Here is a 15291-nt window from a genome sequence, read left to right as displayed (position 1 = left end):
CACTCACACACATATATATATATATATACTCTCACACACATACACTCACACATACACACACACATTCACACACACACACACACACACTCACTCTCACACTCACACTCACACACACACTCACACTCACACACGCACGCACACAAACACGCACACACACAAAAACGCACACTCACACACACAAACACACACACACTCACAGAATTAAATTGGTGCTGCTGTTGGATAACGGGTCGGGTGTTCTGTTATGTACTGCGGATGCAGGTTTACCAAACAGGACCCGTGCAGGACTCTGCTTTAAACTGCTTTGCGTCTCTCCGTCAGATAACCTCACGTGCATAATGCGCCATTTACGGGTATTTCCCTAAACCGACACACAGCTCATTTATTTTTCCACCATGGGGTGAGAACGTAATGATTACGAAAACGATTATTTATTTTTGATAATCATTATTTTATTTCAGTTAGTTTTGCAATAACTGTTGTTAGTTTCGTTTTTATTTAGTTTTTCATTTATTTTGATTTTTTTATTTTATTTCAGTTTACGAAAATGTTTTTTGACCAATCGTTTTCGTCTTAGTTTTAGTTTTCGTTTATGAAAATAACCTTGGTGTGTTGTGCTGATGTTGCAGCTGTTGAAGGACATCAGTCAGAAGCAGCGAGATCCACGGCAGCGTCAGGTGGATCTGCGGAGGGCGTACATCACCGCCCGCTTCACACCCGCCACCCTGCCTGCATTCTTCACACTCGGAGACCAGCTGGACTACGGAGGCTTCGAGAACCGCGCATTAGAAGCGGGTCAGGAGTACGTGTTCTTCATCCTGGCAGAGCTCAACTCCACCACTGGGGTAAGATGTGTGTGTGCATGTGTGTGTGTGTGTGTGTGTGTGTGTGAGTGTGGAGACCAGCTGGACTACGGAGGCTTCGAGAACCGCGCATTAGAAGCGGGTCAGGAGTACGTGTTCTTCATCCTGGCAGAGCTCAACTCCACCACTGGGGTAAGATGTGTGTGTGTGCGTGTGTGTGTGTGTGTGTGTGTGTGTGAGTGTGTGTGTGTGAGTGTGTGTGTGTGTGTGTGCGCGCGTGTGCGTGTGCGTGCGTGAGTGAGTGTGTGTAACGCTCCTGTGTTTGTGTGTTCAGAAGATGTTTGTGGCCAGTCCTTACACTGACCCCGTGATCGCGCCGGACTCGGACCCTCAGCCTCTGGACGCGGGGGACGGTCTCATCTGGGTGGTGGGACCCGTGCTGGCTGTGGTCTTCATCATCTGCATCGTCATCGCCATCCTGCTCTACAAGAAGTGAGTCTGACCTGAACATGTTAGATGACGCTAGAAACACAGAATTACCCATCATGACTAGCTGCACATGAATGAGAGGCTCTTTAGTGCAACACTGTTTCTGCACTGCAAAAAATTATTTTCTTACTAGTATTTCTGTCTTGCTTTCAAGTATAAATATATAAACATTCTTAAATCAAGACACATTTACTGGAGAAGCAAAATGACTTAAAATACTACGTTTTGTTTCCTGAAAAGAGTTTTTGCTTAAAATAAGAACAAATCTCTGCCAGTGGAGTCAGAAAAAGGAACTTGTTTTCCCTTTGAACTAAGTTCATTTTTCACCACGCTGACAGATATTTGCTCTTGTTTTGTTTTAAGGATAAACTCACAAAAAAATATCATTTTTGCAGTGTGATATATTGTGTAAGATCAAATGTACAGTACTGCTCATAAGTTAACATCCCCCAATATCTTGATCATCTAGAAAAATATAAATAATATCTTATGTAGCTTTATCTGGGCAGGACTAAAAAAAACTACATAACATTTTTATGAATCCTCTTATTTTTTATTGTTATTTATAATAATTATTTTGACCTGTCCAGGTGTCTCTTATGTGTTCATTCTGGTCCATTGCGTCAGTTTTGTGCATTTCTTCTGGCCTGAAGCTCAGAGCTTCTGATGAACATCACGTTTCATATTCCCATCAGTGGTCATCTATAAGTAAAGTCAACTAGATATAATAGTCATGAGAAGAAGAGATGATGTTAAGTGCACAGCGATGGTTCCTGAAGCGCCGTCTCTATGACGACTGGAACTCTGGGAAAGATTTGGGGACAGAAGAGAATAGCGTGTGATTAAATATGTAGGAAGCAGCTATTTCTGGACAGGAAGATAATAGCGTCTGAGGTGAGGATTCAATCAGATCAACTGCGGCAAGAGGAAATATGTTATATTTATTAGATGTCATATACGTTATATTTATGTATAAAATTCATTACATTACACATTTTTATTGTCATTTTTTTCAGACATATTGAGGTTGGAATTAATCTTCACCTGCTCATCTCCATCAAATGACTTTAAAACTTAAACGCAGATAAAAATCAGTTATAACAGGTACACCCACATTAACGAATGAGGGTTTATTAGAAAGAGGGGTTATTAAGGTGTGATGGTGAGCAGTTGCTAGGATACAGCTTGGCTGTAAATGGTCGTCATGGAAACAGCAGCATGTGACACACGAGTGATTGTGAGAGACTGGCCAGTGCTTTTGAATCTGAAAGCATGCTGATGTAAGACACGAATGAAAACTCTCTCATATCTGAGCTTCATCCTAATCTAGACTGCAGCTCTGCTCTTCATCAGGTGCATCATGGGACGCCATCTTCTGGAGCGCATACACACACACACTCAGTCGTGTCCCAGTTTTCTCTCGTTGTTTGGCTGTGAGTGATTGTGAGTTCTGGAGGCCCGGCGGCGGCGGTTCTCAGCGTGAGCTCATCCTAGCGCTCGCGTCTTGGCTGTGGCAGGTATCTGTGTTCGCCAAATTGCTGGCGTGACCTTGCTGGCGCCGCGGGGGGGCGAGCGTAACACAGCGGGCCGGTCCAGCTGATAAATCTGCCCTTGGGTCTGCTCTCTCAGTGACGGCGCTCTCTCCCTCTCTCTCAGTCGATTGATCCCGGGCAGCAGTTCACATGGGAACACTCAAACCTGGAGGTGAACAAGCCGAAGAACCGCTACGCTAACGTGATCGCGTACGACCACACGCGCGTGATCCTCGCTCCGACAGACGGTACGACCGCTGAAGCTGCTGTGTTCTGGAGTCTCTGTCTGAAACACTACACCAGCTCTTAGCAGATACACATTTATTCTTACACATTGTCCTGTTCTCTCTGCTAGGCATTGTGGGTAGTGACTACATCAATGCCAACTACATCGACGGTTTCAGGAAGCAGAACGCATATATCGCCACCCAGGGGCCGCTGCCGGAGACCTTCGGGGATTTCTGGAGGATGGTGTGGGAGCAGAGAGCCGCTTCAGTGGTCATGATGACCAAACTAGAGGAGAAATCACGGGTGAGAGACTGACCAGACAGAACACGCCTGACCCGACCCACACACAACACTGAAGAACCGTGACACGTTTAGCCTTCAGCTGATCTTCTGTGTTGCTCTTGTTTAGATCAAGTGTGATCAGTACTGGCCCAGTCGCGGCACAGACACGTTCGGGGCGGTTCAGGTCGCTCTGCTGGATACCATGGAGCTGGCCACATTCTGTGTGAGAACCTTCTCTCTGCACAAGGTGAGACGCGTTTACATTTCTGCTCTCGCTCTAATCAGCATCCAGAGATCCAGAAAAACCATCCGGCAAAAGAGTCTAAAATATGAGAGTTTAAACTTCTGTCATCTTTAATTCGGCCTCTTTATCTCAAACCCTCTAGCGCCACCATCAGTTCAAAACATCACTTGCATTTGATGAACACACAGATCACTCTTATTCCTCTATAGATGGCAATGAGCAGTGTTGGGGAAAGTTAAGTTACTTTTGAAAGTAATGCATTACAATATTGCGTTACTCCATAAAAAAGTAACTAATTGTGTTACTTTGTATGGAAAGTAATGCATTACGTTACATTTGTGTTACTTTCTGTCACCTGGGCTGGGCTTGCTTATTTGTTTTTTAATAACGAAAAAACTAAAGTTATATATCTGAGAGCCTCTGTCTCTGCACTCTCTCCTGATTTCTCTCAGCACGGGACAGCGAATGAGTGAATCAGTGGGAAAACAAAGTAACTTGTGTTACTCATTTGAAAAGTAACTCTTGTAAATTTAAATTTGATGCGTTACTTTACTAGTTACTTGAAAAAAGTACTCTGATTACGTAACTCACGTTACTTGTAATGCGTTACCCCCAACACTGGTAAGGACTGCTCTCAGTTCACATCCAAAAGTTATTAATAACTTTTATCTTTTTTAATGAATATGATGAGCCAAAATGAGATGTTATATCTAGGGTGCACTGAAACGAAGAGTCTTCATTTGCTGCGAGTGTAATCACTTCTACTGCAGATTAACAAATAAAATAGTTAATCTATTTTAGTAAGTGTTTTATGTTTATTGTTTTATTTTAATTTTACGTTTTATAATTTAATAAATTTTTAGTTCCACATGAATTCACAGACCCCAGTTTGCTCTGGATTGTAACACGGAAGGTTTCTCGGTGTTTTGTGCGGTCACAGTGTGACTCCATCATCAGCTCTGATCCTGATGCTTTTCCTCATCAGAGCGGCTGTAATGAGAGGAGAGAGGTGCGCCAGTTCCAGTTCACCGCTTGGCCCGATCACGGCGTTCCCGAATATCCCACTCCGTTCCTGGCCTTCCTCCGCAGGGTCAAAGCGTGTAACCCGCCAGACGCCGGCCCCGTCATCGTCCACTGCAGGTCAGAGTTCAGCCCTTCAGCCGAGTCACCTGTGTTTGTGTTTCACTGGTGTCAGGAAGCTAAGCTTTCCATCGATCCGTGCAGCTTTTCCTGGGCAGATGATAAATGTGTGTTGTTTATTCACTCACAAACGCTTCAGTAAGACTGTGTTATATAAGTGTTGCTTGCTTTATTCATTAATTGTGCTGTGTGAGGACGCCGCTGCAGACTAAACTCAAATCCACCCGGAACCGCACTTTCAAAACACTGCTTCATGAAGCTTCAAAACCTTAGTGAATCATTTGTTATGAATCAGAGCCTGTTTCAGACTCACAGTCTGTATGTGACTTCAGTGAACAAGGCTTCGTTACGTCATTAATATGTCAGAATTTCAGTGTCCTTATTAACCTATGAACCAGTGTCTATATGGTTTTTACCTGATCTTGGACCAGTTTTATAAATTTGATACATTTGCATAATAAAAGAGTAGTTAATAGTCTCTTTTTGACCTGATTAAGCAAACTCTTCATAAAACAAACAAAACAAGCCCAAATATATAAATGTATAAAATAACACACTTCATATTTAATGGCATTTTATGGTTTGTTAATTGGATTTAATAGATTATATTTTCAATACAAGATTTGCAGTTGTTTTGTAAAAGGTGTTTTTGTACATGTTTTCATTGCATTTACATCATTCTGATCCGCAGGCGTCACTAGCACGGCACATTTTGAACGCTTAGTTGATTCAAAGTTTAGAAAAGTTTAGTTTCTTCCGTCAGACACTATCAGACATTGCGCCAGTGTTGATCTGAATCTTACAGAATTCTGGTCTGGACCGGGTCTCTGGACTCACTGACGTCATGCTGTGAGTTCACTGGTTTCAGTGCAGACGAGGGTTTGTGATAGTGAGCGTTTCACCTTCTGCTGCAGTGCAGTGTGATGCTGACATCTGCTGACCAGTGTGTGTGTGTGAGTGTGTGTGTGTGAGTGAGCAAGCGGCAGCAGCGTTTCCTCACGGATGTTCTGCATCATGCGTGTTCATCTGTAATCTGGATTATAGTTATTAAACCGTGTAATCCCACAGTGCTTTGTTGTGTCCACATCTGTCAGCTGAATGTGTCTGTCTTGATATCAGCGCTCGGATCAGTGAGCAGAAACAGATCAGGGAATTATACCGTAGTAAAAGCATGGTGTTTGATGTGTGTGTCTCAGCGCTGGCGTGGGCCGCACCGGCTGCTTCATCGTGATCGACGCCATGCTGGAGCGCATCCGTCACGAGCGGACGGTGGACGTGTACGGTCACGTGACCCTGATGCGCTCGCAGAGGAACTACATGGTGCAGACGGAGGATCAGTACGGCTTCATCCACGAGGCGGTGCTGGAGGCCGTGGCCTGCGGGAACACGGAGGTGGCGGCGCGCAGCCTTTGCTCCTACATACAGAACCTGTCGCAGGTGGAGGCCGGAGAACACGTGACCGGCATACAGCTGGAGTTCAAGGTACGCTTGATCATGTGACACACACAGCTGTTTATATGGATTTCCATCACTTCTTAGATGATTTACTGTACACTACCGGAATAATTAAGAGTTTTTAAAATGTTTTTGATACATTTTATTTTTGAGGATTCACAGATTAATAGAAAGTTCAAAAGAACAGCATTTATTTGAAATATAAATCTTTTGTAACATTATAAATGTCTTTACTGTCATACAGTTTAATGCATCCTTGATTAATAAAAGTATTCATTTCTTTTTTCATCTTACTCACAGTACCCTAAACATTTGAATGGTATGAATCACGATTTCCACAAAAATATTGTGCAGCACAACTGTTTTCAACATTGATAATAATCAGAAATGTTTCTTGAGCAGCAAATCAGCATATTAGAATGATTTCTGAAGATCATGTGACACTGAAGACTGGAGTAATGATGATGAAAATTCAGCTGCGCATCACAGAAATAAATTACAGTTTAACAGATATTCACATAGAGAGCAGCTGTTTTACATTCTAATAATATTTAACTATTTTTACTGTATTTTTGATCAAATAAATGCAGCCTTGGTGAGCAGAAGAATGTTTTTGTCTTTCAAAAGCATTACAACATTTTTATTATTCCGAACTTTTGACTGGTAGTGTACATACATCATTTCTACACAATAAATAACAATGGGTTGTTATTTTTTTATTTGTAAAGTGCTTTTCACAATACACATTGTTTCAAAGCAGCTTTACAGAACATGCATGTGTCTACATTACAATTTAGAGTGATCTGTTATCAGAAGTGTAATGTTCATTTAACATGAATTAATTTCAGGCAGAAGCTCATTAAAGCGATTATTACAGATGTGATCATAATGATTACAATATACAGAAAATTTATTAATTCACTCTGTTTTGAAACTCTTTCAGAGTTTTGAACAATTCATATTTTTATGTTGAATTTAAATATGCATCTATTTGAGAATGAAAGTCTGCATAGTACATAAATAGTTAAGTAGTCAAAATAAATTATTAAGGCCTGGTCAAGTGTTTCCAGGGCAGTTTTAATGTGACCTTCAACAAAGTTCAAATCTGTTCGTTTTAGTTAAACTCAGTTTGTGACCTGCAGCAGTTTAATGCCGTGCTTCACATTGTTCTCTCTGTGGTTCTGTCAGCGTCTGGCCAACAGTAAAGCGCACACCTCCAGGTTCGTCAGCGCTAATCTGCCCTGCAACAAGTTCAAGAACCGGCTGGTGAACATCATGCCGTACGAAACCACCCGCGTGTGTCTGCAGCCAATCAGAGGCCTGGAAGGGTCCGACTACATCAACGCTAGCTTCATCGACGGATACAGGTACACCGCTGGACTCCAGCTCCAGATTTAATGATGTTACGTGGTGGATAATAACGCTGGTGGTCACGTGTCGATCTGGTGTCGATGTGTGTTCAGGCAGCAGAGGGCGTATATTGCGACGCAGGGGCCGCTAGCGGAGACCACTGAGGACTTCTGGCGCATGCTGTGGGAACACAACTCCACCATCGTTGTGATGCTGACCAAACTGCGTGAGATGGGACGGGTGAGTGACGGCTGGAGGCAAACACGCTCCATCTGGATCTGACTGAAACAGTCGTAACATCCGTGTGTTTGTGTGTTCACAGGAGAAGTGTCATCAGTACTGGCCAGCCGAGCGCTCGGCGCGCTATCAGTACTTTGTAGTGGATCCCATGGCAGAATACAACATGCCACAGTACATCCTGAGAGAGTTCAAAGTCACCGACGCCAGGGTGAGTCATTTACCGCGGTATGATCTGGTAAAGCAGTCAGTCTTACGTTCAGATCTTTTCAGGAATGCACACCAGAGACACAATTGTCCCGGCAGATCCTATCTGTTTCTATAGGCTCACACGTCTGGAGAGGTTCAGACTCATTGTCTTTCTCTCCACAGGACGGACAGTCCAGAACCGTCAGACAGTTCCAGTTCACCGATTGGCCAGAACAAGGAGTTCCAAAGTCAGGGGAGGGTTTCATTGATTTCATTGGACAGGTGCATAAAACCAAGGAGCAGTTCGGTCAGGACGGACCAATCACAGTCCACTGCAGGTGCGTTTCGAGATGAGCGTGAGGAGCAGATCTCAGTGTGACCGACTCATTCATATCTCATTCTCATCTAATTCTCATCTCATTCTCGTCTTATTCTAGTCTCATTCATGTCTCATTCTTGTCTCATTCATGTGTCATTCTCATCTCATTTTCATCTCATTCATGTCTCATTCTCGTCTCATTTATGTGTCATTCTCATCTCATTCTCGTCTCATTCATGTCTCATTCTCGTCTCATTCATGTGTCATTCTCATCTCATTCATGTCTCATTCCCGTTTCATTCTTGTTTCATTCTCATCTCATTCATGTCTCATTCTCGACTCATTCATGTCTTATTCTCGTCTCATTCTCATCTCATTCTCGTCTCATTTATGTGTAATTCTCGTCTCATTCTCGTCTCATTTATGTGTAATTCTTGTCTCATTCTCGTCTCATTCATGTGTCATTCTCGTCTCGTTCATGTGTCATTCTCGTCTCATTCATGTCTCATTCCCGTTTCATTCTTGTTTCATTCTCATCTCATTCATGTCTCATTCTCGACTCATTCATGTCTTATTCTCGTCTCATTCTCATCTCATTCTCGTCTCATTTATGTGTAATTCTCGTCTCATTCTCGTCTCATTTATGTGTAATTCTTGTCTCATTCTCGTCTCATTCATGTCTCATTCTTGTTTCATTCTCGTATTATTCTCCTCTCATTCATGTGTCATTCTTGTTTCATTCTGATCTCATTCTCGTCTTATTCTTGTCTCATTCTTGGCTCATTCATGTCTCATTCTTGGCTCATTCTTGTCTCTCTCAGTGCGGGTGTCGGGCGTACGGGTGTCTTCATCACCCTCAGTATCGTCCTGGAGCGGATGCGTTATGAGGGCGCTGTGGACATCTTCCAGACTCATTCATGTGTCATTCTCATCTCATTCATGTCTCATTCTCGTCTCATTTATGTGTAATTCTTGTCTCATTCTTGTCTCATTCATGTGTCATTCTCATCTCATTCATGTCTCATTCTCGTCTCATTTATGTGTAATTCTTGTCTCATTCTCGTCTCATTTATGTGTCATTCTCGTCTCATTCATGTGTCATTCTCATCTCATTCATGTGTCATTCTCGTCTCATTTATGTGTAATTCTTGTCTCATTCTTGTCTCATTCATGTGTCATTCTCATCTCATTCATGTCTCATTCTCGTCTCATTCATGTCTCATTCTTGTTTCATTCTCGTATTATTCTCCTCTCATTCATGTGTCATTCTTGTTTCATTCTGATCTCATTCTCGTCTTATTCTTGTCTCATTCTTGGCTCATTCATGTCTCATTCTTGGCTCATTCTTGTCTCTCTCAGTGCGGGTGTCGGGCGTACGGGTGTCTTCATCACCCTCAGTATCGTCCTGGAGCGGATGCGTTATGAGGGCGCTGTGGACATCTTCCAGACTGTCAAAATGCTGCGCACACAACGGCCGGCGATGGTGCAGACTGAGGTAAAACACGCATCACATGACCGACAAACGCTGTTATCACTGACCTCTGAGTCTGTGGAAGATCTCAGTCGTTCTCAGGAAACAACGTCACTCATGCAAATAGTGTGATTCTTGCTGTTATAGGAGAAATGCAAAAATCAGCTTATTATTTTTTTAATCACATCTTCCCATCTGTCTGTTCTCAGGACGAGTATCAGTTCTGCTATCAGGCCTGGAGTACCTTGGAAGTTTTGATCACTATGCAACATAAGAAGAACGCCAACCTGTACAAAACCTTCCCCCTCAACAACCCCACAAACACCCGCAGAGGAACGACGACAACACGTGAAACACACACAGACTGCGACGCAGAGCAGACGTTCTCTCAGGAGCTCCAGGAGACGCTCTGCGTCACAACGCAAACTATTACCTCAGTGTTCAAATATTGATATTAATGTTGTGGTCGGCTTTTTAGAAATATTAAACTATGGATGAAGACCTTCTTCATAACAACAGGAAAATATTACATGTACAAAATCTATTTAAAGCAAAACAACGAGAAAAAAAGAAACTATGAAATCAAAAGCCTGGATAATTGCTGCACCCTTCAGTGGGAGTTTCTTCGAACTGTATTTGCCAACGTCAGACGTGAATGAGCGCGAGCCCGTCTGTGCCTGCTAGAGTCATCGTTGCCATCCCAAACAAACGTGTCGGCGCCGCAGAACGGAAGCAGATCTCCTACCTTCTGTGCCTAACGGAGCGACCGCAGCCAACGCTGTACATTAGCACACGTGATATAATCTCTGATCCTCGGGAGCTGTGCACGAGACGGACTGAACTCTGTGAATACTGTATTCGGTGTGTCTCTACATGACTATATGCTGCTTACACCGTGTTTGGAGGCAGAGGGCGTTTTCGAGGCTTGAATCTCATATCTGTATCATGTTCTTTTGCTCCTTTCTGCTGTGGCATAATGTACTCCGCTGTGTCTTTATGGTGGGACGACGGAAGAGCCTCGGTTATTGGGTTCACAGATAAATGCACGTTCTACAGGAATCGCGAGATTCATTCCCCAGTATTTCCAGCCACGCGTCAAACGCTAGAAAGACCTTCTGAGATGGTTGCATTCTCCCTCGATCAGACGAACCCGACGAAACTCTTCCCGTCATGTTTAGTTTAGCGCAGACGTGACGTTTAGGAGTAGCGCCGGAAGCGAGCCGGTTCTGAGATCTCCACCTGAGACGTGAAGTGAGCCTTATCGTTGTTGTCAAATATTTAATCGACCTGATTTTTTTATTTCGCTTTGTTTATATTATGCTTGAATTTTTTAAGGATCTATTTATTTATATGATTTTTATGGCAATATAATTGGTGAGCTGTGGTGTAGTTGGCCAGCTAATGTGACTGTACATGGCTCAGATGTACAGTGTTGTGCTTCGTATCCCTCTCAGATATTTTGATATTTCCTGTGCACTGATTGTTCTAGAGGAAGCTGACGGCCCGCGGCCCTCCGGAGCCCAAACCTCACCGAAACGGTCGTGAAGTATCGCTCCTTCGCAAACAAAACGCACGTGTTCTTAGACATTACACACGTTTCTCATCAGCATTATCAGTCAAACAAAACGAGCTGAAGCACACGCAGAGAGACGATATCAGCCTCAGATCAGCGTCGCGCCGCTGCGTCACAAATCTGCAGTGTACAGTACAGCGTACAGTGATGCACCGCGGTAAACTGCACTGACTCAACCCAACAAAATCTACCACGGTAATACCATGTTACCATGATTTTCACAAGTGACCTCCAGTCATTTTAACTGGAATACACGTGATTCGCATGAGGGCCAAAGATTTCCACGTGCAGATCTTGGTCACATGGATTCACAGCGTTGACCAATGAAAAGCTGCTTGGTTTAAGCGTGACTTGCTTGTGAGCTGTGCTTTTTACATCACGACGCTATTGACCAGAAAATTACGGAAGCTCATTTCCACCACGGAATATAAAAATAAAGCAGGTAATTACGACTTTTTGTCTCACAATTTTGACTTTTTTCTCACAATTCTGAGTTTATTCAGAATTTCGGAGGGAACGTCAGAATTGTGAGTTAAAAAGCTGCAATTACGTTTAAAAAAAAATTTTTTTTTAATGTTATTCTGTGGTGGAAATGGGCTTTTAATAAAAAGGACAATACATCCTTTTTACCTGTAAATTTTTGCTAATGTGACCACACCCTTACACAATATTGCTGAACTTATTATCCACACGTTCTGTACATTTTAGAAAATGATGCTTCTGCTAATCGGCCAGGTGAATGTGGTTATTGGCTGCTGCTGATGATCTCAATAAAGACAGAATATCAGCTGATGAATTGTGGTGTTCTGTCAGTAGTAGCGCAGTATCAGCATCACTGTACCGTAGTACCAGCTCATCCTAGTAAAGGAGACGCTGATCTGCAGGTTTTCTCTCTTCATGAATTGAAGCACACTGAGACGCGATTCTGCTCTCATTGAAATATTCTATCAAATGTTCCTTTAATGATGAAAGCACTCAGACGAACCAAAAGCAACACCTGATCAGTGAACGTGGGCCGCGTGCTGATGCACAGTAGTGTTTCACTTTCTCTGCTTATTGATTTCAGATCAAGTATGTAGATAATATGTCGACTTTGTATTAAAACTGAACGACTGGATATACTGACGTGAAGACCTTGTGTGTGTGTCGTCTGTTATTTCATATTGCATATTCATATTGCATATCATCTGTGATTATTTTAAACTCCAGTGGAATCGACCGGTTTCTGATTCTCACTTTTGTGACTCATGATCACTATCACATTTTCACCACTAGGAAGTGCTGCTACTCGCATACAAACACATAATCCTCTATTGTTTATGTAGAAAGATGATTATGATAATAAATACAGACTGATTTAGAAACCTATAATCTTATAAATATCTGCAATAAATATATTTGTGTGTGTGTGTGTGAGAAAGAGAGTTCATATTTGTGTGTGAGTGTGTGTGAGAGAGAGAGAGTGTGTGTGTGTGTGTGTGTGTGTTCAGGTGAGTTATTTGCTGCATGAACTCAATCTTTTTTCTCTCTGTTGGGATTTTGCTTTGGATTCACATGAAACATTTAAGAGTGCTGTGAAGAGTTTCTGTGCTGTGAAATGCAGCGTATCGCAGCTTCATCAGACTCTTATTAGTTCGGTCAGGGTCACTTGAGTTTAATTTCAGTGTCAAAGTGTTGCCTGGATACAGATTGAGCTTGCTGTCTTTGAACTTCAGTCACGTTTGAAATATCAAGTGACTCTGAATAATTATAATGCTCCGTCCTCTGAAGACTATCTGAAGATGAACACGTAAGGACCATTTAAAAAACAACCTTGACTGAAAGATTGACATCATGTTCATTAACACAAGAAATCTGAAGAGAGCAGAGGTCTGGAAAAAAATCTATATTGATTTTAAATTTTTATTTTCAAAGAATGAATCTGGAGTATTGCTGTTTCATCTTTTAATGCATTGATGGTTCCATGAAGAGCCTTCAACATCAAGGTTCTTTATAGTAGAACACACTCACACTCACACACACACACACTCACACTCACACACACACAGTGCTTCAGCTCATGTTATTCTCAGAATGATGATGATGATGATGTTCTGCTGCAGGAACAGCTGAAGCTGAAGGTGGAACTAGAGCGTCTGGAGAGCAGAAGAAACACACCGAACCAGAGCAGATGTGAATGTCATCAGGTAACATGTTAATGCTGATGTAACAGTTCCCTGTGTGTGTGTAACGTGTGATCAGCACACACGCACACACACAATCACACACACGCACACACAATCACACACACACACACACACACACATGCATAAGAAGGTCCTTGTCTGTGTGTGCGTGCTCAGGTGTGTGAGATGCTCTAATGTGTCTCAGAGGTTGTGTAACACACACACACACACACACACACACAGAGTTATTCATGAAATTCGAGAATCTGAGAATCTTCAGTCTGACAGCAGAACCTCCCACTCATTGTTTCTGCTCATTTCGTTGTGTTGTGTTTCATGTTTCATTGTGCTGTCTGTATTCACTGATTTGTTTCTTGTTTGTAACACCGTCTCCTAACATGTCTGCACGCAGTTCCCGGATTAGGAATTCAGAGGCCCCTGGGCACAATGTCTTGTCGGGCCCCCCACATCCACACGCGGACACACACACACACACACACACGTGCACAATCAAGGTTTTAAATTATAGGAGTCTATTTGTTGGAGACACCTCTAGCTTACACAGGATTTACACTCACAGGTTACAGCCTATGATCACATCCTCTATCATACAGGATTTACATCACATGATTGCAACAATACTTTCCTGGACCAGCAGCAATCTTTGCAATAAGTGTAAATAGTAATTATGTTATCTGTACTTTATATTGGCAGATATTATTTGCACCTCAGTATTTTTGTATATTAACAGAATAATAACATAGGGGCTCATTCATGAAACTTGTGTAAATATGTGAGTAAATTCATAGTAATCTGCCCGTAAAACAGACCTTCCCGAAAACTCTCCTCCAGATTCACAAACGCTTCGTAAACATCAGATTTGATAGTTAAACATGTGTATGTGAATGAATTCCAATCATTCGTAAATCCATTCACTCACAGCATTCACAATAAACATAATCACCGCCTATGAATTACAGCTACGTAAGTTACGTGTCCAGCAACTCTGGAATATTCTGGACTCGCTTCTCAGGTTTAAGAGGACTAATAGGCCATATGCCTAACAATAAATATTCAAATGAACGTGTCCATCAAAGCATTTTTAGCCAGGTGCTCTTCTGAAAACGGCCAGATGGTGGCGCTTGAGAACTCTTTGGTGGCACAGTGTTTTTCCAGCTGAAGATGTGGTTGCTATGATGTGGAATATTCACGGCAGTAACGTATTACTAGTATCTCATTTCGAAGAATATAACTGAATATAAAAATGCAGTAACCAGTAATATTAACTTCTCCATTGTTGCTCAGTCGTTGTACAAGTAGGATTGTTGGTCGGTGTAGCATGTGTACATCTCTTTCATACTAACTAACAGTTTGAAAATACGAACATTTTCTTGAGTTCGAAAGTTTATGTCAGAACGGCTTTATGAACGATTTACACAAAAATTCGTTCTGCTCGTGTTTCATGAATGAGGCTTGGGCCCCAAGTGCGCATGGGTCCCTGGGCCTGTGCCCATAATGCACATTGGATAATCCAGCCCTGCCTGCATGTGATTGGTTGGTGATAGGGGGCAGTCGTGGCCTAATGGTTGTAGAGTCAGACTTGTAACCCAAAGGTCGTGGGTTCGAGTCTCTGCACCGGCAGGGATTGTAGGTGTGGGGAGTGAGTGACCAGCGCTCTCTTCATCCTCAATACCACGTCTGAAGAGAGACCCTTGAGCAAGAACCGAACCCCCAACTGCTCTCTGTGTGTGTGTGTGTGTGTTCACTACTCACTGCTGTGTGTGTGTGTGTGTGTGTGTGAGTGTGAGACGGCT

The 15291-nt window shown here is 42.6% G+C and overlaps 1 protein-coding gene and 1 pseudogene across 1 annotated transcript in view; both read left to right on the top strand.

Annotated features, from left to right (window-relative positions):
• The window catches only part of LOC107729617 (receptor-type tyrosine-protein phosphatase S-like), a 73121-nt pseudogene extending 63015 nt beyond the window's left edge, over window positions 1–10106 (top strand).
• A 3314-nt stretch (window positions 10107–13420) lies between these two features.
• The window catches only part of LOC107729616 (GRAM domain-containing protein 2-like), an 8662-nt gene continuing 6791 nt past the window's right edge, over window positions 13421–15291 (top strand). Inside the window, exon 1 of the mRNA XM_016540246.1 lies at window positions 13421–13498. The gene's annotated coding sequence lies outside the window, so the exon portion shown is untranslated. The remainder of the gene's footprint in view (window positions 13499–15291) is intronic.

Source organism: Sinocyclocheilus rhinocerous, unplaced genomic scaffold (assembly GCF_001515625.1).
Source record: "Sinocyclocheilus rhinocerous isolate Xijiao unplaced genomic scaffold, SAMN03320098_v1.1 scaffold488, whole genome shotgun sequence".
NCBI classification, from domain to species: Eukaryota; Metazoa; Chordata; class Actinopteri; order Cypriniformes; family Cyprinidae; genus Sinocyclocheilus; species Sinocyclocheilus rhinocerous.
The sequence above is the reverse complement of the archived record's forward strand: the minus strand, read 5'-3'. Positions and strand labels throughout refer to the sequence as shown.